At 47.0% G+C, this 21,519-nt stretch overlaps 1 protein-coding gene across 7 annotated transcripts in view; it reads left to right on the top strand.

The window, feature by feature from the left end:
- KIF1A (kinesin family member 1A) overlaps window positions 1–21,519 on the top strand; it is a 4,129,412-nt gene that overhangs the window by 2,958,745 nt on the left and 1,149,148 nt on the right. The gene's annotated exons all lie outside the window — the stretch shown is intronic.

Genomic DNA, 21,519 nt, shown 5'->3' with positions numbered 1-21,519 from the left:
AAACTGGCGATTGGTGGGAGAAGGAATCCCATCAAACGGTGATTAACCCTTTTTCTTCCACCTGCAGAAAATTTACCCTGCAAGTCAGACGTTCGATAAGAGGAAGCCCAGTCCTGAGAGTCGTCCGAGCTCTACGCTTCTCAATTGAAGAAACGATAGCAGCCCAGCCGGGATCAGCGCCTCCGTGGGAATCAGGTGAGCGTTACAGAACGCAAAGCCCACCAATAACCTCCTACCCAGGCGCTATGGAACTTCCGACACAGACCAACCGGCCCAGTTATTAGGGGAATTAAGAGCTGAAGTTCATGCTGCCCGCCAGGAAACGAATGCCCTTAGGAGGGAATTGATAATATCAAAAGAACGAACTGATGATCTCGCCAGACAGTTATTACAGACACAAGCGGGGCAAACCCTGCTACCTAATTCAGGAGGGAGCTATATCCCAGCGGCTTCAGCCAATCCTGTTCAAATCAACCTACCCGGAAATGTGCCATTGGCACCGCCTGAACGCTTCTCTGGTGACCCTAAAAGGTTTGCGGTGTTTATAAATCAATGCCGATTGCACTTTCTTTGTAGACCTGCAGCCTTTCCGACTGACCAGACTAAGGTAGCCTTTGTGCTTTCGTATCTTAGCGGCAGTGCCGCTGATTGGTCGATCCCTCTAGTTACACAGGATGACCCGATCCTTCGTGATTTCCTGACCTTCCAGGCAAATATGGAAAGACTTTTTGCAAGGCATTCCCAGGGCCAGGCCCTGGACAACGAACTCCTTTCCCTACGACAGGGCAATCAAGATCTTTTGGCCTACATTGCATCATTCAATAGGCTAATCGTGGAAACCAGATGGCCTGAGGACAAAAGAATCACGCTTTTTCACCGCGGTTTGCGTGGCGAACTCAAAGACGTCCTTGCCCAGGTAGTTAATCCTCCTCAGGATTGTTCAGAGTACATTGATTTGGTGGTCCAATTGGATCACAGACTACAAAACAGAAAGGCGGATCGATCCAGGTTTGAAACACAAGTGTTCCCTAAGCCTCAAAGTCACACCAAAGGAGTTGAAGCCGTCAAACCTATGCAAATTGGGGTTGTAAAGGGTCCCCTAACCCAGAAAGAACGCGACAGGAGACGACAAATGCAACTATGTCTCTATTGTGGAAATTCAGGACATTTTCTTCGAGATTGCCCGGTGAAACCACCTAAGAAGACAGTGGGAGCTTCTGATAAGAGTTCTGAAAAGCCTGAGCCGGGAAACGACCTCGCCCGACAAGTGTAGAGGTCCGCTTGCCGAGCGTAAAAACCAGTTCTTTGACCTCGCACTTCATAATGCCAATGGGCCTCATAAACCCAGAGCAACCGGATCGTTTGCATGCAATTAAGGCATACATTGATAGCAGAGCAGTTGGAAATTATGTGGACCGCGAATTGGCTTCCAGGATGAACTTACCTCTTTGTCCAAAGGTGGTTAAAGACGTCATTACCACGGTGGATGGGACAGAAATCGCCTCCGGACCAGTGACCCATACCACTACTGAAGTGACGATACTAGGCCAAGACGGGCATCAGGAGGTAATTGTGTTCGACGTGATCAAGGCTCCTCAATTCCAAGTAATTCTAGGGATTCCTTGGTTGGAGAAACACAATCCTCAGATTGATTGGCGAGCAAAGACGATAAAGTTCCCAGAGTGCACACCAACTTGTTATCCACGACCCAACATTGGCCTAGCGTCAGTAACGGCTGACGGTCCACAATTACCTCTAGAGTATCGAGAGTTCCAAGATGTTTTTCAAAAGGAACAGGCTAACACCTTGCACCCCACAGATCATACGATTGTCAGATAGATTTGCTACCCGGTGCAACTCCCCCTTGCATTACGATTTACGCCCTTACCGAGCCTGAGAGCCTTCATCTGCGACAGTATTTAGACCAGTACCTGGCCAATGGCTTTATCCGTCCGTCGAAGTCCCCTGCATCCTCGGCTCTGTTCTTCGTACCAAAAAAAGAAGGTGACCTCAGAACCTGTATAGATTATCGTGCTCTGAACCAGATAACAGTAAAAAACCGGTACCCCTTACCTCTGATCCCGGAACTCCTTGACCAGGTAAAAAACGCCTGCATTTATACTAAGCTTGATCTCCGGGGAGCTTATCACTTGGTACGGGTCAAGGAAGGAGATGAATGGAAGACGGCCTTTCGCACTAAGTATGGGCTATTTGAATACCAAGTGATGCCCTTTGGACTATGCAATGCACCGGCCGCCTTCCAATATTTTATGAATGATGTCCTCAGAGAGCTCATTGATGTCTGCGTTGTCGTCTACATAGATGACATTCTTGTGTACTCATCTTCAGAAGCTGACCATCGAAATCATGTTAGGGCGGTCCTTGAAAAACTTTGCCAACATAAACTTTTTGCCAAGTTCGAAAAATGTGTTTTTCATGTCACTGAGGTCGAATTTTTGGGATTTATTCTGACACCCAAAGGAGTCCACATGGACTTGAGAAAAGTAGACGCTATCCTCAAATGGCCGTCTCCTACTTCCGTGAAAGGCGTTCAAAGCATGCTAGGCTTTGCCAATTTTTACCGTAGATTTATTCCAGAATTTTCACGAGTGGTACAACCCATCACCGCCCTCTTAAGAAAAAATAAACGCTTTGAATGGTCCGCAGAAGCAGAACAAGCCTTCCAAGAGCTAAAGGCTAAATTCACCTCGGCGCCAATACTGAAACACCCACACCCAGACCTCCCTTACATCGTTGAAACCGACGCCTCCAGCTTAGCAATGGGAGCAGTCCTATCACAAAGAGATCCAGAGACTAACCAACTGCATCCTGTGGCATTCTGGTCTCGGAAGTTCTCGGCGCCTGAGATCAACTACACCATCACAGACAAAGAGCTTCTAGCGATTAAATCAGCCTTTAAGGCATGGCGCCATTATCTCCTCGGGGCCAGACACACCGTCACAGTGATCACCGATCATCGAAATCTGCAGTATCTGAAAACCGCCAAGGCTCAATCCTCCAGACAGCTTCGCTGGGCTCTATTCTTTGCTGAATTTGACTTCGTGATCACTTATCGCCCCGGCAACAAGATCGGCAAAGCGGATGCTCTTTCCCGAATTGCAATGGGAGATAACGTTGCCAATCCAGAACCTGTACCAATAATTCCTGAACAAAGGATCGTGGGTCTGATTTCTTCACAATCCATTGAGGATATTGAAGAAAAAACTAAACAACTTGTAACCTCACCAGACTAACTGAACTGGTTACAAAAAGAAAAAATTTCACCGTAAGCAATGACTTGCCTTATTTCCAAGGACGATTGTTCCTACCACACGCCGATTTACAAAGACAGGTAATCTCCTGCTATCATGATTCATTAATTGAGGGTCACCCTGGCATTGCCAAAACCACAGAAAAGGTGAAGAGACACTTCTGGTGGCCTTCGTGGAGAAAAGACATAAAGGAATTTGTGATGTCCTGCGGTGTGTGCGCTCAAAACAAGGGTCAGAAGAAGAGGCCGGCTGGTCTTCTGCAACCATTAGACATCCCACCGTGTCCCTGGCATACCCTTTCCATGGACTTCATCACAGACTTACCCTCCTGTTCCGGGTACAACACCATTCTTGTTATTGTGGACCTGTTTTCTAAAATGGCCCACTTCGTTCCGCTAAAAGGCTTACCTTCAGCATCAGTCCTAGCCAAAGTATTTCTTGAAAACATTGTCCGGCTACACGGCTTCCCGTCAGTACTAATTCCAGATACGGGGAGCCAGTTTATTTCCCACTTTTGGCGTAGCTGTTGTCGATTAGCTCAAATCGATGTAAAACTTTCGACCAGCCATCATCCCCAGACCGACGGGCAAACCAAGAGAACAAACCAGACTCTCGAGCAATATTTACGATGCATGCTACAACAGTCGGAGAGTAACTGGAAGGACATCCTTTGGATAGCTGAATATGCTTACAACAATTCAGTTCATTCGGGTACCGGGAAGAGTCCCTTCTACATCTTGTATGGGATTCATCCTCGAACCTCCAACCTTGATCCACCTCAAGATCTTGGAACACCCGCCGTGGATCAATTACACACCGTTATTACCCAAGCTTTTAAGGAAGCGACTGCACATCTACAACAAGCTAAAGAGAGGTACAAAAAAGGAGCAGATCAACACCGAAGCAATGCCCCTCAATACCATGTTGGGGATCAAGTCTGGCTGTCCACCAAACATTTATCGCTTAAAGGGCCTCGCACCTTCAACCCCAAATACCTGGGACCATATCCAATTACGGCCATAATTAATCCAGTGGCCGTTAAATTAGAATTGCCAACCCATATGAGAATACATCCTGTATTTCACGTATCTCTTTTGAAACCTATGCAACCTGGAACCAGATTGACCAATCCTCCAGAGCCCATTCAAGTGAATGGGGATCCCGAATTTGAAGTAAAAGACATTTTGGACTCTAAAATCATCAGATCGAAGCTATTCTACCTAATCGACTGGAAAGGTCATGGGAACCCTATGACCACGTCCATGCTCCTTGTCTAGTCCAGACATTTCACCGAACCTTTCCCGATAAACCAAAACCCCCGGGGAGGACAAGTTTGGGAGGGGCCTTGAGGGGGGGTGCTGTCATGGGTGCTACTCCCGAGGGGCCAGGACTGGCACAGCGCCCTCGGAAGCAGACCCGTCTTCCACTACTCCGGACCCAGCAGACACCTACAGGGGCCCTTTGGACCGTGTCCTGCCGCCTTTGGCACCAGGCTCATGAAGGGTTTCAGTCCCGGCGCCATAGGCGCCGGGCTCATATTGATAAACAGTGTAATAATGCTTGGGTGGACTTACCTGAGGCAGACCATGCTGCATATTTACCCAGAACAAACCAGTCTGGTTGAAGTCCCCAGCCATCAGGGCTGGGAGGAACTATTCCCTCCATTCAGGAACTCTTTTCTTACCTGGGTGGAACCGGTGGAAGAACACACACTGGAAGCACTTCTCTGCTATTTAAACCACGCCCAATGGAAAACACGTGCTTCGCGTTATTCTGCAGCAGCAGCAGGACGCTCACCGAGTCGGCTCCTGCATTCCAGGTCCAGAGTCATCTTCAGCTTCCGCGCATGAAGAAAGGCACAGAACAATACTTACCAGATCCCGGAATCCAGTCACCGGCAAAACCTGCAAAGAATAAACATAAGGTTAGAAAAGTGCAACTCGCTCGCAGCCGCGCCCGCTTACCTGATCCATCCGTGATTGCAACGGAGCTAACCGCGGCCTTCTCTTCGGCAGCTTCTCTGCACCTGAAAGGCAAAGGACATAATTAAAAAGGGGTTCGGGTGAAGGCAGTCGCATTCATCTTAACTTACCAGTTTTTGCACGCGCAGTACCGGCCGCATCAACCTCAGCATCCCGGCACCTGAAAAACAGGAAAAAGACATTATTTGAGGTGCCATTAAAAGCGGCCAACGATCATTATACTTACGTGCATCGGCACGTGCAGCGGCAACGGATATAAAGCCCGCAGCATCCCGGCACCTGAAAACTAGGAAAAGGACATTATTAGAGGTGCCATTAAAAGCGGCCAACGATCATTATACTTACGTGCATCGGCACATGCAGTGGCAACGGATATAAAGCCCGCAGCATCCCGGCACCTGAAAACTAGGAAAAGGACATTATTAGAGGTGCCATTAAAAGCGGCCAACGAACATTATACTTACGTGCATCGGCACGTGCAGCGGCAACGGAAAACTACGCCCACAGCATCGTGAGGCCTGAAACAAAGGAAAAGGGACATTATTGAGGTGCCCATCTTTTAAAGCCTTAAGACTACAGTATACTTAGAGGCATCCGCTCGTGCAGTAACGGCGGCATCGCTCTTCGGCATCCCAGCACCAGTGCCACAACTAAGGCCGCAAAAGACTTGAGCCTCAACACTGAACTCATCCAGTGACGTAACTGGAATCCACGCACCCCTGCACCAGACGCAGGATGGAGAGCTCAGCATTTATACGCCTAAGGTGAGAGCTCGCCGAGACAAGTAGAAAGCTAGGCTGTGGGAGAAACTGGCGATTGGTGTGAGAAGGAATCCCATCAAACGGTGATTAACCCTTTTTCTTCCACCTGCAGAAAACCTACCCTGCAAGTCAGACATTCGATAAGAGGAAGCCCAGTCCTGAGAGTCGTCCGAGCTCTACGCTTCTCAATTGAAGAAACGATAGCAGCCCAGCCGGGATCAGCGCCTCCGTGGGAATCAGGTGAGCGTTACAGTACTGTCTGCGTCCGAGGAAATATACCTACTGCACGGTTCGGCTGTGTGATCGAGGAAAATTATCAAGGGCTTGCCTTTTTGGCCTGATCAAATTGTTTGTTAGGGGATTCTGTTGGCTAGGGTTTGTGGAAGGACTAAGAAGACGCTCGGCCTGGAGGTCGCCAGCTAAAAGTACTGGTGTTCATTATCGTTTGAAGACTGCAATGCCTACAACCGATACCGCTCGTATGGACAAAGGGAAAGACTGTGTGACCACGGCGGGAATGAACACTTAACCGTCTGGGCCCCAAAAACGTACTGCTGTTTTTTGATAATGTTAATTGGTTTTATAATAGTCATTGTTATAGGCTTCTGGTATCTAGAAGAAGTGCATCCGCTTTAGAATTTGTTACCGACTGAACATGTACCTACTGTTTCTACTTCTTTCGTGCACTTGCACACTCTATCTCCTAGAGACTCTCAGCATAGACAGAGATATTACAACAACACTCTATTACTCATCATGAATGCTACACATGCTATTTTTAACAAATCTAATTTTTGGGTCTGTTCACATTTACTGCAACATGGGGATAAGGGCCTAGGTTGGTATATTCATCCTTTACCTTTGACAACTGTGTGCTACGCTTCTCTTAGAGCACTATTCTTTGGTCGCAGGATGATAGCATTGCAGGGAACTTTGATGGGACTAATTTGAATCAGTTTGAGAAACGTGTTCTGACTCCCTTGCGATGCTCGCTCTTTGCGAATAGGAGTAAGCTTAACGTTGCTTCTATTAGTCCTTCTGTTAGACTGTCTCGTCCTTTTCAATCTTTGATCTCTTTCAAGATGGCTCCTATAGGCAATAAGGATGCCACGTGTTAGGGAGAATTCTCTCTTTAGGCAGAATTTCCTAACCTAGTGAGTCCCCCAGCAGCTTTGCTAGATTTCTGGAGTTTGTTTTTTTCCTCCTGCCAAGAGTGAGACTCTTTTTCTCCCACTCCTGGATATGATTTATGGTGTTCCTTTGACTGCTTATGTGTTTTATGGGCTATGGGGTCCTTTACTCCATAGGGTCTCATGTGTTTTTACTATGTGTGTTACACAGCACCCTCCGTACAGTAACACAGGGGTGTCATAGTGACACCCCACCATAGACTCCATACCCTGGGACTGACTACTGTCTCCCAGGGCATGTAAAGTCACCATTGGCTTTATTAGTCCCAAATTATTAACAGAAACCAGTACAAACCATCATATTGTGGACGTACTGGTCGGGGCAATTCAATTGCCCCGGGGTCTGTTAGTCGAGGGGGCACGTCTCCGTCCCCCCTGATCGAGTTTTGGCTGGTGGCAGTGGAAACTACTTTTTATATTCGACCGTGAATATTTCCCTATGGGATTTTCCCATTGTTCGAGGCTACCAACTTTAATTATTTAATTCTCATAGCCTCGAACATACCGCTGGTTTATTTAATTAATATTAATTCTCCGGTTGGTATTTTTTGCCAAGACTCGATTCTAAAATGGCGTTTGTGTTCTCTTCTGTGACTCCAACCCAAGTCGAGCCCTTTGTTCCACTTTTTGGCGGGCTCCTCCACAGAAGCCTCCAAAAGTGGTGCCACTCTGTCTGGGTACCACAGGGGGTGTGGGAGGGGGTTTAGGCACCCTGGACTGAGTTACCTTGGTAACTCAAGTCGCACTCTTGTGTGATTGGCCCAAGTGGTGAGCCGGCCGGCTCACCACTTAGCATGGTTGATTGACAGCTAAGCTGAGTGAATGGGGGTATACTCCATAAAAGCAGCGCTTTGGGGACTGGAACTTCAGAAGTCGCCACAGGACCTGAGAATCCGATGAGGGAGAAGCTGAGCCGACCTACCACGACGACACCACCGGTGGAGCCCTGCAGAACCCACTCACCACTTCCCGACGACAGAGAAGATCTCCTGGCTGGAGAGGCTTCTTCCCCTGACTGGTGGGCACAACCAGTTTACCTTCTTTTCTTCGCACCCCAGACCGTTTTGTGGTCGAACTGCCCGTGCCAAGCACCCCGGCGGCCGGATAGCCACTCACCACTGAACCGCGAATCACAGACCGCTCCTTGTACCTGAGAAACTCTGCGGCTGGTTTCTTCCCTGGCAGTGCAACGGACTCCTGTCTTTCTCCACGACGAGATCCTCTCTTCCCCCGGACAAAGCACTGACTTGCATCCGCTGCCAGGGACAACTGCCCCCGCTGGAGTTTTCTCATCACTTTAAGGTACCGTGTCCGCCAGGCCTCCCTTTCTAAAGATTGCTACAAGGTAAAAATAACCCCTTAACCTTCTAGACTGGGCTGGCCTCCTTGACCCTCTAACTGGTCCCTTTCTTTGGTCCAACTCCTTTTTGAACCATTACAAGACTTTTTGTGCACTGCAACCGTGTGACCTTGGACACATTTCGTTTCGATCCTCTTAAAGCGGATCCAGCCTACTGACTCCGAATTCACGGTTTTACTTTGCCTTCCTCTCTTGTTATGTTCTTGTAAAAGTGTTGGGATCTGTTCAATTTGTTCTCTGCTTTTCTCTCCCATTTTAAAACAAACTATTAGAGTGCCATCTATGTTAAGCGCTCACCGCTGTCTGAAAATAAGTGGGGCTTTACTTAAGACTTGTCTAATATTCTTTTAAGGGAGTGTATATCTTTTAGTGACCGTGTTTTTGAATTGCTTACTATTAGTGCCTGTGTGTTTTTCTAGATGTGGTTTTAAATAAATAATTATATCCCTTTTACACCAAGCCCTGATCAGTGTTTACTTGTTCTATTGTGTGCTCTTGACCTATTGCGCATACTCTGTATACTGCCTAACTCTTCTTGAGGGAAGTCTGACTGCTCAGCCACAGCTACCAAGTGAAACTGTGGTACAGACTGCTACCAAGTGGGTTTACTGCCAAACATCTGTAATCTTAAATCTTTTGCAGTGGTCCCAGAGGGAACTGCACAGGTTTCTGTCTAACACTGGTGTACAGAGGCGGGATTTGTATTGAGTATACACTTTAGAGTGCTTGTTGAACACTTTAGGACAACTAACCACAGAGCTTAGCACTAAAAAGCTGATTTTCTAACGATGTCTTCCATGGAGAGTTATACCCTAGAATCATTGTCTGCCAAACTTGCTGATTGCTTAAAAGTATTTTGTAGACATAAGAATCTCTCTGAGAAGGGCAAGAAAATGGAACTTATAGAAAGATCGTTAGAAAACCAAAGTCTGGGTGGTACTGAGGAATCTACCCCCCCAGCAAATGTAGAAAACAGTGATGGTATTGATCTGAATCAAAGTCTTGATAATGAGTCAGAAGAGGAAAGTGAACCTAATGAAGTTAGCCACTCTGAGCCTCTGTCTGCCTTACCTACTGTACCTACTGGGCCAATACCAGGTCCTACATGTAACCCTGCTTATTTTGAACTTGAAAAAATGAAGCTTGAATTAGAGTACAAACGTTTTATTGCTCAATCTGAAAGAAACCAATAGGCTAGAGTTCAGAAGAATGAATGCCCAGGCTGAGCAGAAGCAAGCTGAGTTAAGACTCAGAGAAATAGAGCTTAATCATGAATTAGAAATGAAAAAGTTGTCTGTGGAAAATGCTTCTCTCTCCTCTGGTTCTTCTAGGAGTTCCAGTCCCAAAAGACCCCGGATGCCTAAAGAATTAGTGGGTATGTATGAACCTAGATTGGATGTGTTGGATTGGTTGAAAATGTTTGAGTATAATCATGGGCTGCAGGACATCACAGGGAATGAGTTACTTCACTGGCTGTTCTCTAGGCTTCCCCCTGTTGCAACTGATGTGGTAATGGAGTTGGGGGAGGTGGATAAGAAGGATTATGAATGTGTGAAGCTAGCTTTGATAGCTAGATTTGGGAAGACCCCTTCCCAGTATTTTAAGAGGTTTAGGACCCTCAAAAAGCATGATGGTACCCCTTGGGCTACCTGGGTGAGTGAAAGTTTGAAAAACTTAGAGGGATGAATTAAGGGTTACAGAGTTAACTATTATGAAGGAATGAAGAATCTTGTAATGTTGGAGTCAATTTATGATGCCTGCTCTCCTGAGCTCAGACAGCACTTGGCTGATTCAAAGGAATTAGATTCCAGGAAATTAGCTAAGGCTGCTGACTTGTGGGTTGCCAGCAGGGCCACTCACAAGGATTCTGGGGCTACTCAGAAAAAGGATGAGGGAAAACAGCCGAAAAAGGATTCCAAAGAGAATTCTAATAATTCCAATTCCAAAGAGGGCCCCAAACAGAACCAAAATGGTAAGCCACCAGGGTAACCAAATCAGGCTAATGTACCTCCTGGTGCCAAACCAGAAGGAGGTCAGAACAAGCCACCATTCCAGAAAGCATTCGGTAAATGCTTTGTTTGTGGCTCTACTGACCATGTGAAAGGAGATCCCAGATGTAAGGGTAAACCTTCAGGGGTCCAGCTTGTCTCCTTAGCCTTCGCTCCAGAGGAGGAAGTACAAATGGCAAGTGGAAACTTTCTATTACTGGCTGATGAACCCATTGGAGTCTCAGCCAGTGTTTCTTTAGTGTCTCTGCGTCTGTGGGAACAACAGAACTTAGATGTCTATAATTCTATCCCAGATAATACTAAAGAGTATTATAAGGACAGTGTCCAGGTGAATGGTCAGGAGACTCCTGCCATCAGGGACACTGGGGCCAGCATAACTGTGGTGGACAAATCGTTTTTTCAGGCTGAGGATGTTGCTAAGGCACCCAAACGCCTCACCAAGTTAGCTGGAGGGCCTGTGCAGATGCGTCCCCAATTACCAGTTCTCATCCATTGTAATGACATGACTGTGAAGATACCTGTCAGCATACAAAGCGAGGTGCCAGGAAGGGTTCTGCTGGGTAATGACTTGAAAACTCTTGGAGTAGTGTCACACACCCCCAGACCTCCTAGTAAAAGGTTACAGGAGCTCACCAGACCTGCAAGGGAGAGAACCATGAGAGGTACTCCCAACGAGATGTTGAAGAAAGAGATCACTCCTGCTCCACTGGAGATGTCAGCTGCTGTCTCTAAGAAAATAGAAGAAAAAGGGAAACCTAAAGCTTCTAAAAAGAACCTCACAGCCAGCACTCCAGTGCAGCCAACAAGGACTTCCCCTAGGTTGTCCAAAGTTACACCAGTAACTCCCCCTCCAGCTGAGGCTGAGAGGGAGGTACAACCCTGTGTGGTTGAACTAGACTCTGAAGAAGAGCTAGTGGAAGGGCAGGAATTCATTGGAGATCTGGATCCTGTTGACCATCCTGAGCTGCAGTCTTTACTGGCAGAAGTTGGACCCAAGGGGGCAGACTTCAGTAAGGGACAGTGAGAATGTTCAACTCTGCAAGGTCTTCGCCACCAGGCAGATGCTCAGGCTGAAGGGCAAGAGCCTGGGAAATATAGGTTACACTGGGAAGATGGCCTCTTCTACAGTGAACCAACCGAGTCTGCACCTGGGGACAACAAACGACTTGTAGTACCCCAAGAGAACAGACCACAGTTCTTGCAGTTAGCCCATGAGATTCCTTTGGCTGGTCACTTGAGTTTCAAGAAGACTAAGGAAAGGCTCTCACTCTACTTTTATTGGCCAAAGATAGGGGCTGAAGTAGATAAATACTGCAGGAGCTGCCACACCTGCCAGACTTCTGGTAAGGTTGGCTCCAAGAATGTGGCACCTTTAGTGCCTCTCCCAGTTGTGGGAGTCCCATTTGAGAGAGTAGGGATTGACATTGTTGGTCCCCTTGATCCTCCAACTTCCTCAGGCAACAGGTTTATACTTGTTGTAGTAGACCATGCTACTAGATACCCCGAGGCAATTCCTATGAGGACTGTTACAGCTCCGGCTGTGGCTAAGGCCCTCCTTGGTATTTTTACCAGGGTTGGGTTTCCTAAGGAAGTAATCTCTAACAGGGGGTCAAATTTTATGTCCCACTACATGAAGGCCATGTGGAAAACCTGGAGAGTTACTTACAAGTTCTCAACCGCATACCACCCTCAGACAAATGGATTGGTTGAAAGGTTCAATAGAACCATGAAGAGCATGATAGGTGCTTTAGAGGACCCCCTTAAAAGAAAGTGGGACCTTCTACTGCCATGCATTCTCTTTGCTTATAGAGAGGTCCCTCAGGAGGGAGTAGTTTATTCTCCCTTTGAACTTCTTTATGGTCATCCGGTCAGAGGCCCATTGGCCCTGATCAAGGAGGGGTTGGAGAGTGCTCCTTCCCCCAAGCCAGTCAGAGTGACTGACCTTGTGATAGGTCTCCGGAGGAGAATGTCACAAATGATGGCAGAAGCAAGTGATAACTTGAAAGCTGGATAAGCATTGGTCAAGCACTGGCATGACCAAAAGGCTAACATGGTCGAGTTTACTCAGGACCAGCTAGTTCTCGTTATGATTCCAACAAGGCAGAGGGCCTTGCAAGACAAATGGATGGGACCCTTCAAAGTTGTGGTTAAACTTGGAGAGGTCAACTATCTGGTGGACTTGGGCAACCCCAAGGAGGCTCCAACAGTCTTCCACACCAACAGGCTAAAAGCGTATGTCTCCAGACCTGATGTAGGAGCTTTGCTGCTAGCATCATCAGAGGAAGAAGAAGAGAGTGAAGCTCTTCCTGATCTCCTCAGAGGCTTACCTTTAGACGAAAAGATTGAAGGAGTAAATCTCTCTTCAAATCTGACACCTGAGCAACAGGAAGAGTGCAAATCTATGTTAAATCAGTTTCCCTCTCTTTTCTCACTCTCACCAGGCTTGACCCCTTGGCGACAGCATGACATACTCACTGGTGACTGTCTGCCAGTCAAAAGCAGAGGATATCGAATGTCAGAAAATGTAAGAACCCACATCAAAGGTGAGGTCAACAAGATGCTTGATCTCGGGGTAATAGAGCCCTCTACTAGTCCATGGTCTAGCCCAGTTGTGTTAGTACCAAAGGCAGGATCTGAAGAATTTAGATTATGTGTGGATTACAGAGCTCTTAATGCAGTCACTAAGACTGATGCCCACCCTTTGCCAAGGCTAGAAGAGTTGGTGGATAGACTTGGTGCAGCCAAATTCCTCAGCACATTTGACTTGACGTCAGGCTATTGGCGAATAGCCCTGACAGACCATGCCAAGGAGAAAACTGCATTTTCTACCCATTTGGCTTATACCAGTTTAAGGTTATGCCTTTTGGATTGAAAAATGCACCTGCTACGTTTCAAAGGATGGTAAACCAGGTTCTGAATGGGATGGAGGACTTCTGCATGGCATACTTGGATGACATAGCAGTGTTCAGCAATTCCTGGGAAGAACATGTAGACCACCTGAGATATGTTTTGCATGCTCTCGGAAAGGCCAATCTGACCATAAAGTCAAGTAAATGCCAGATTGGACAGAGTAAAGTGGTCTACCTTGGACATGAGGTAGGAGGTGGAGAAATAAGGCCTTTGCCCAGTAAGATTGAAGCTGTGCAAAATTGGACAACACCTACTACTCAGACCCAGGTGAGAGCCTTCTCAGGTCTCACTGGGTATTACAGGAATTTCATTGAGAACTATGGGTCCATAGCTTTTCCAATGAATGTCATCTCCTCTCCTAAATTCCCTAAAAAGGTTAGGTGGAATGAGGAATGCAATCAGGCCTTTGAAACCCTGAAAAAGGCTCTTTGCCAAGCCCCAGTACTCAGAGCTCCTGACTATCACCAAACTTTCATTGTGCAAACAGATGCTTCAAATGTAGGAATAGGTGCAGTCCTAAGTCAACTGGATGGGAAAGGTAGGGAGCACCCCATTTGCTTCATCAGTAAAAAACTGAAGGATCCTGAAACAAGGTGGGCAACCATTGAACGAGAGTGTTTTGCTATTGAGTGGGCTCTGAAGAAGTTTAGGCCATACTTGTATGGTTCTACTTTTGTCATTCAGACTGACCACGAACCCTTGAGATGGTTAATGCAAATGAAAGGGGAAAACCCAAAACTATTGAGATGGTCAATCTGCCTGCAAGGATTTGATTTCACCATTGAGCACAGGTCAGGGTGTCACCACCAAAATGCTGATGGTCTCTCTAGGATGTATGTCCTAGACTAGAGGTATGAGATTCATCCAGGAGTGGATTAAATCTCCTGTCCCTTAGTCTGGGGGGGCGAGTGTTAGGGAGAATTCTCTCTTTAGGCTGAATTTCCTAACCTAGTGAGTCCCCCAGCAGCTTTGCTGGATTTCTGGCGTTTGTTTTTTTCCTCCTGCCAAGAGTGAGACTCTTTTTCTCCCACTCTTGGACATGATTTATGGTGTTCCTTTGACTGCTTATGTGTTTTATGGGATATGGTCTATGGCATCCTTTACTCCATAGGGTCTCATGTGTTTTTACTATGTGTGTTACACAGCACCCTCAGTGCAGTAACACAGGGGTGTCATAGTGACACCCCACCATAGACTCCATACCCTGGGACTGACTACTGTCTCCCAGGGCATGTAAAGTCACCATTGGCTTTACTAGTTCCAAATTATTAACAGAAACCAGTACAAACCATCATATTGTGGACGTACTGGTCAGGGCAATTCAATTGCCCCGGGGTCTGTTAGTCGAGGGGGCACGTCTCCGTCCCCCCTGATCGAGTTTTGGCTGGTGGCAGTGGAAACTACTTTTTATATTCGACCGCAAATATTTCCCTATGGGATTTTCCCATTGTTCGAGGCTACCAACTTTAATTATTTAATTCTCATAGCCTCGAACATACCGCCGGTTTATTTAATTAATATTAATTCTCCGGTTGGTATTTTTTGCCAAGACTCGATTCTAAAATGCCGTTTGTGTTCTCTTCTGTGACTCCAACCCAAGTCGAGCCCTTTGTTCCACTTTTTGGCGGGCTTCTCCACAGAAGCCTCCAAAAGTGGTGCCACTCTGTGTGGGTACCACAGGGGGTATAGGAGGGGGTTTAGGCACCCTGGACTGAGTTACCTTGGTAACTCAAGTCGCACTCTTGTGTGATTGGCCCAAGTGGTGAGCCGGCCGGCTCACCACTTAGCATGGTTGATTGACAGCTAGGCTGAGTGAATGGGGGTATGCTGCATAAAAGCAGGGCTTTGGGGACTGGAACTTCAGAAGTCGCCACAGGACCTGAGAATCCGATGAGGGAGAAGCTGAGCCGACCTACCACGACGACACCACCGGTGGAGCCCCTGCAGAACCGACTTACCACTTCCCGACCACAGAGAAGATCTCCCGGCTGGAGAGGCTTCTTCCCCTGACTGGTGGACACAACTAGTTTACCTTCTTTTCTTCGCACCCCAGACCGGTTTGTGGTCGAACTGCTCGTGCCAAGCACCCCGGCGGCCGGATAGCCACTCACCACTGAACCGCGAATCACAGACCGCTCCTTGTACCTGAGAAACTCTGCGGCTGGTTTCTTCCCTGGTACTGCAACGGACTCCTGTCTTCCTCCACGATGAGATTCTCTCTTCCCCCAGACGAAGCACCGACTTGCATCCGCTGCCAGGAACAACTGCCCCCGCTGGAGTGTTCTCACCACTTTAAGGTACCGTGTCCGCCAGGCCTCCCTTTCTAAAGATTGCTACAAGTTAATAATAAACCCTTAACCTTCTGGACTGTGCTGGCCACCTTGACCCTCTAACTGGTCCCTTTCTTTGGTCCAACTCCTTTTTGAACCATTAAAAGACTTTTTGTGCACTGCAACCGTGTGACCTTGGACACATTTCGTTTCGATCCTCTTAAAGCGGATCCAGCATACTGACTCTGAATTCACGGTTTTACTTTGCCTTCCTCTCTTGTTATGTTCTTGTAAAAGTGTTCGGATCTGTTCAATTTGTTCTCTGCTTTTCTCTCCCTTTTAAAACAAACTATTAGAGTGCCATCTACGTTAAGCGCTCACCGCTGTCTGAAAATAAGTCGGGCTTTACTTAAGACTTGTCTAATATTCTTTTAAGGGAGTGTATATCTTTTAGTGACCGTGTTTTTGAATTGCTTACTATTAGTGCCTGTGTGTTTTTCTAGTTGTGGTTTTAAATAAATAATTATATCCCTTTTACACCAAGCCCTGGTCAGTGTTTACTTGTTCTATTGTGTGCTCTTGACCTATTGCGCATACTCTGTATACTGCTTAACTCTTCTTGAGGGAAGACTGACTGCTCAGCCACAGCTACCAAGTGAATCTGTGTGGTACAGACTGCTACCAAGTGGGTTTACTGCCAAAAACCTGTAGTCTTAAATCTTTTGCAGTGGTCCCAGAGGGAACTGCACAGGTTTCTGTCTAACACCATACCTCCTTCCTACATTGTTAATCATAGCCCCGATTCAGTTTCTTTCTGTATACAGAGGAATAGTATTCAGTCAATGGGTGATTTTAAAGGTTGCGCCAATGTTGCGAATTTGACTAGCGAGAACAGACCTTTGTATGTAGGCGAACCTGTCTACTTTGTTTGCGGTAATGTAGCATTTCCATGGTTACCCAGGGATTGGCAGGGAACTTGTTATTTAAGGATCCTGTTACCCGGGGTATTCATAGCCAGTACTGTAGAGGTTTCAAAGGCTCGTCTGCGGCGGGACGAGAATGGCGATACTTCAGCGCAAATTCTGGGTGACGTAGCTAAGTCCTTTGTGCCATTTTGGGGACAGATAATGAACTCTGAGGATATCAGGAGGCTAGCGAGAGTATTGGAGAGAACCATCAACCGGACCACTGAAATACTCTATAATATGACTTTAGAACAGAAAGCAATAAGGTTAGTAGCACTCAGAACCGGATGGCATTAGATGTCATCCTAGCTGAACGTGGTGGGGTATGTAAATTAGTGGGGTCCGCTTGTTGTGTTTTCCTGCCAGATTCCTCCCCAACTATCTTCAAAGCAATACAGAATCTGCATGTCTTAAGTTCAGAAGGGCATGTCCCCGAGGGAAACTGGAATCTTAGCACTTGGTTTTGGGACTGTCTACGATCTTGGGGTTGGAAGATACTTTCGGTCTTACTGATCATTTTAGGCGGTTTTATGTTTCTTTGTTGCTGTATACATTGTCTTCCTGGTATATGTTCGATGTTAGGAGGATGTTGTGCACAGGCGATGGGTACATTAGGACGTAAGGTATCTTCCCCAGATAAGAACTGTGCTGAAAGAAATTTTAGTGACCGACCTAATGACAATAGATATCTCCGATGGTGATTCAGGGTGTATGGACATTGAGATGTGGAATTATTCATAAAGCGATTAGAAGTAGTTTAGCGCTTGGCATAGGCCAAAAGGAGGGTTTGTCGAATGGGAAATCATATCGTGCCTCCTATACTGTATGAATATATGTATATTGGCCTAAGCCAAGTCGCTCTGCGGAGAAATCAGCGTAGCAAGGTCCTGACCTTAGATCAGTGTTAGTTGCCATTTTAGGTTCATCCGCCATTTTAGATTCTCACTCTAAAGTCACCCTGTGTTCTAAGATAGTGGACAGTGTTGTTTTGCACGTAACATGGTCGCCTTGACCTCTGTGTACAAGTTAATGTGTAAACCGCCCGCAGTCCAAATGTTAGGGTCATGTACTGAGACCTTGTCCTTCGCTGACCTGTGTAAAGAGGATTACCCGTACCAACGAAACTAATCCAAGAACATATATTGTGCACAATACTGTTCAAGCATCTGATGTGAACACTTGTTTTACTATATTGTATAAAGAGATGTGCAAAACTCAGAGAGAAATCCAAAGACACACTGTTGCTATTGTAACTTGTTGGTGAATGTATTAAGGATAATCCGTAAATGTATAGATGCATAAATTAGGAATGAGCTCCGCACAAACCCTAGATCCGAGATTCATTAACCTGCAAGTGGGTTGGACATCATGTTTTGGACTGTATTAAAGGTGCGACTATTCGGATGTACAATCCCACTCATTGAACACACCGAACAGGGCTGGTTTTTCGCTGTTTTGTACTGAGGGCCTGATAGCTATCTGTTGTTTTGTCCTTTGAGAACTGGTCAGTTACTTTGAATAAAGATCTGTGTATCTTTATAACCTGTGTTGGTGCATTTCCTTGTGGGGTACTCAGCCTTGATATCTTCTTTTTGCATTCACAGTGTGACTTGTGTGCTGCTGACTGCAGTCAGTGCCAGGCCCAGGCCAATTTCTGTGACCAGGGGTTGCCGGCTGCCGCAGACTGAGTCGGATGACTCTGCCACGGGTGGCCGGGACCATGGAATGTGCTCCAAAGTCAGTTTTTTACTTTTTTCTTTGAAAACCTGACCTTCCGTGGGGCCGGTGGCCGGCGCCCGCCCCACGGAAGGTAGGTTTTAAAAGAAATAACTTATTTGGAGTGGCGGCTGTGGCCCATCACTTCGAAAATGATGGGCCCCAGCTGCCCAAATATACGTTTTTTCTTTTAAAATCTTACCTTCCGTGGGGCCGCTGCGGCGCGCACCTATTTTTGTCATCATCAGGCTCAGCATGGCCGTGGCGGTGGTGGCCCCACGGAAGGTAGCCTAAGTGAATGAGGCAAGGCAGGGCAAAGCCCAGGACCGGGCAGGGCACGGGCGGCAGGGTGGTCCCACTAGTGTCGGTCACAAAAGGAATGAATTGTCGTTTGCAACTTTGGCCACTTTTTCATTGGTGCCGAGTCTGACTCGAGACAATTGCATGCCCCAGCCCGACCCTGGATAGCATTCATCTACGCGAAACATGAACTGTGAATTTTTGCCTGGGTGTTTCCGTTCTTCCTTTTACTGTTATCGGCCTCATTAGTTCACAAACAAGCTTCAGTGAGGGGACCCGGAACGGTGCACGTATTGGGCCGAAACCGAACCGGCTGCACTTCGCAAGAAAAGCCCATGCAAAGACGGACTTCTGAAATGCTATTTCAGGCTTAAAGATACACACATAGAAACTAGACTGGGATAAACATGGTGCAGGTGCCCACTAATCTGTCATCATAAATAAAAGCACTAGTTGAGTATTCGTGTATAAGTCTCAACCGTCTTTTGCTGTCATTTTTTTACATAATTCCAGCGCATGTTTTCTATCCTGATGTGTGGTTTATACACCAGTTGTGGCCCCTAAACCTGGGTACAATATGCTCCGAGCATGTGCTCCGAATGAGAGCACATGCAATCCTCAGATAGGAATCCTCATATAGGGAGGTGGGTGTCTGTTACACCCTGCAGTTTAGTGAAGTATGTCAAGAACAAGCCAGTGGGAAGGAGATATCCGAATATGCATTCTATATCCGAATATGCATTCTCCTCTGGCTCCTGAATATTGAGTGACAAAACATATTTAGTTTTTTAATATGTGTTAAGGTGGAAAGAGGCCCTAAAGCAGAAGTAGCACAGGCCGTTGATTTCACAACAATGTCTTGCAGAAATGACTTTTTCCAAGTTTTACAACACCATGATCATGCTTGAAGGAAGGGTGAAGGGGGATGCATTTATGAGATGTGATAACTGATAAGGGCTTGAGAGTAAATTGATTACACAAAACACCTGGATGAGGTGACTGAAGAACGGGCTGAGGGGAGGGTGCTCTTCCTGGAGGTAACCGATTAACAATACTTGTACTTTAACAGACTGCCAGATGGGGCCGAAGGGGTAGAGACAAATACAGTGCATCAGTGACTGAAACAGAATGCTTTTTTATTTATTTGCATTTTTAAAGCGCTTACACAGCCCGGGGGCATCGAGGCGCAGTTACAGGAGGCGCATGTCTTAGTTGCGTATTTACTACTAGCCTGTGTCAGCAGTTGCTGCAGCGCCAAACATGTGACATGGAGCACCAGCAGTGTGATGGGCTGGTGGTGGGCCGATCTAGGTAGGTCTAGCACTGAACTGGCACGGCTGGCGCGCCCGCGCTGAGGGCAGCGCCATGCCAGCGCTGAAGGCGGCGCTGCGCCCACACTCCGGGCGGCACCGCACCCGGCATTATGGGGCCATTATGTTTTTGGCACTGGCACTTATTTGTTTACAAATTAAGCACTGACTATTAGCACAGCGCTAATTGCGCCGGCGCTATTAGCACCTAAAGACCCCCATTATACTTCCCACTCCAATGCGGCGGGATCCCAAACCAGCTCCTGATGAATGCATTCGGCAATTGGACGGCTGTCTGATTGATGAAGAAGCAAATGCTTACGATTTGGGGCCCTATTACCATATTCTTGAACCACATTAATAGTGGTAGCCATTGACAAAAGGTCCCAATAAGAATAGTAATCTTAAAAAATATAACACAGCTGAACAATATATAAATGTATCAAACAGCATAATTAGAAATAATAACAAAAAATGCAGTTAAGCACAACGTTGGAAAAAAACAATGTTTAAGGCAGCACAGAAACACAAGACTCTTAAAGAGAAACAGCCATCAACTCTGGACCTAACGTAGCTAGCAGCTCTCTCGAACGTACCTAGGAGCACTATAGTTTACAGGTTTGCTAACACTGTAACAGAACGTTCACTACGAGGCACTATTTCTTCATGAGTGAGTATCTGATTGACACCAAGGATCCTCTTACATAATCCTACAAGGCCGCTGGCAGAGCGATACAGCTCTCCTGCCAGATTTTACAAGAGTTCCATATTCCAGCGCATCCTCCAAAGAACAGCTGACCTCCCAAGCTTTCTGGTGCTTAATTTTATTATTGTAGTTTAGAACTATTTGCCGATATGTTGCTCTGCATACACTGGCCCTCATTACGACCCTGGCGGAGTGGGTTTACGCCAGCGGTATTCGTGGCGGACCCGTCCGCCCTACTACGAGTTCCCGTAGCGCCATGGAGCCTTTCTCCGCCTGGTTTTTCCGGGCGGAGAAATCCATGGCGCTACGGGACCTTGTTGTTAATTACGCCACCGTACTTTACGGTGGCGTAATTAACGCCTTCCCCACTCCCATTATACCCTATGGGGCAAAAATGGGAATGGGGAAGGGTAAAATGGGGATTGGGGATTTACCGCCCCGCCAAGGTCGGAATGGGGCGGAAAATCCGCCAACCCCCATGGCGGTATCGGCAGCTTTCCGCCGTGCTCCAAGGTGCATTTTGCACCGCGATTTCCGCCAGGGTCGTAATGAGGGCCACAGAAAGGAAAGGGCAATTCCACTATAACCAATACCCTGCTCGTGCAGGTCATTATATACTCCAAGACGGACTTGGGCGCGAGCTCTCCGGTCCATCTGCAGTGACACTTTCTGCATGCGCATTACTGGCTCCTACTAGTGAAGAACTTTGTGCACAGATCGTCATGCATGCTGAGAGATGGACAAAAGCCCGAGCATCACTTTTTTACA

Source organism: Ambystoma mexicanum, chromosome 10, assembly GCF_040938575.1.
Source record: "Ambystoma mexicanum isolate Mex_15411 chromosome 10, UKY_AmexF1_1, whole genome shotgun sequence".
In the NCBI taxonomy this organism is placed as follows: Eukaryota; Metazoa; Chordata; class Amphibia; order Caudata; family Ambystomatidae; genus Ambystoma; species Ambystoma mexicanum.
Note: the sequence above shows the minus strand (reverse complement) of the source record. Positions and strands in the feature narration are given on the sequence as shown.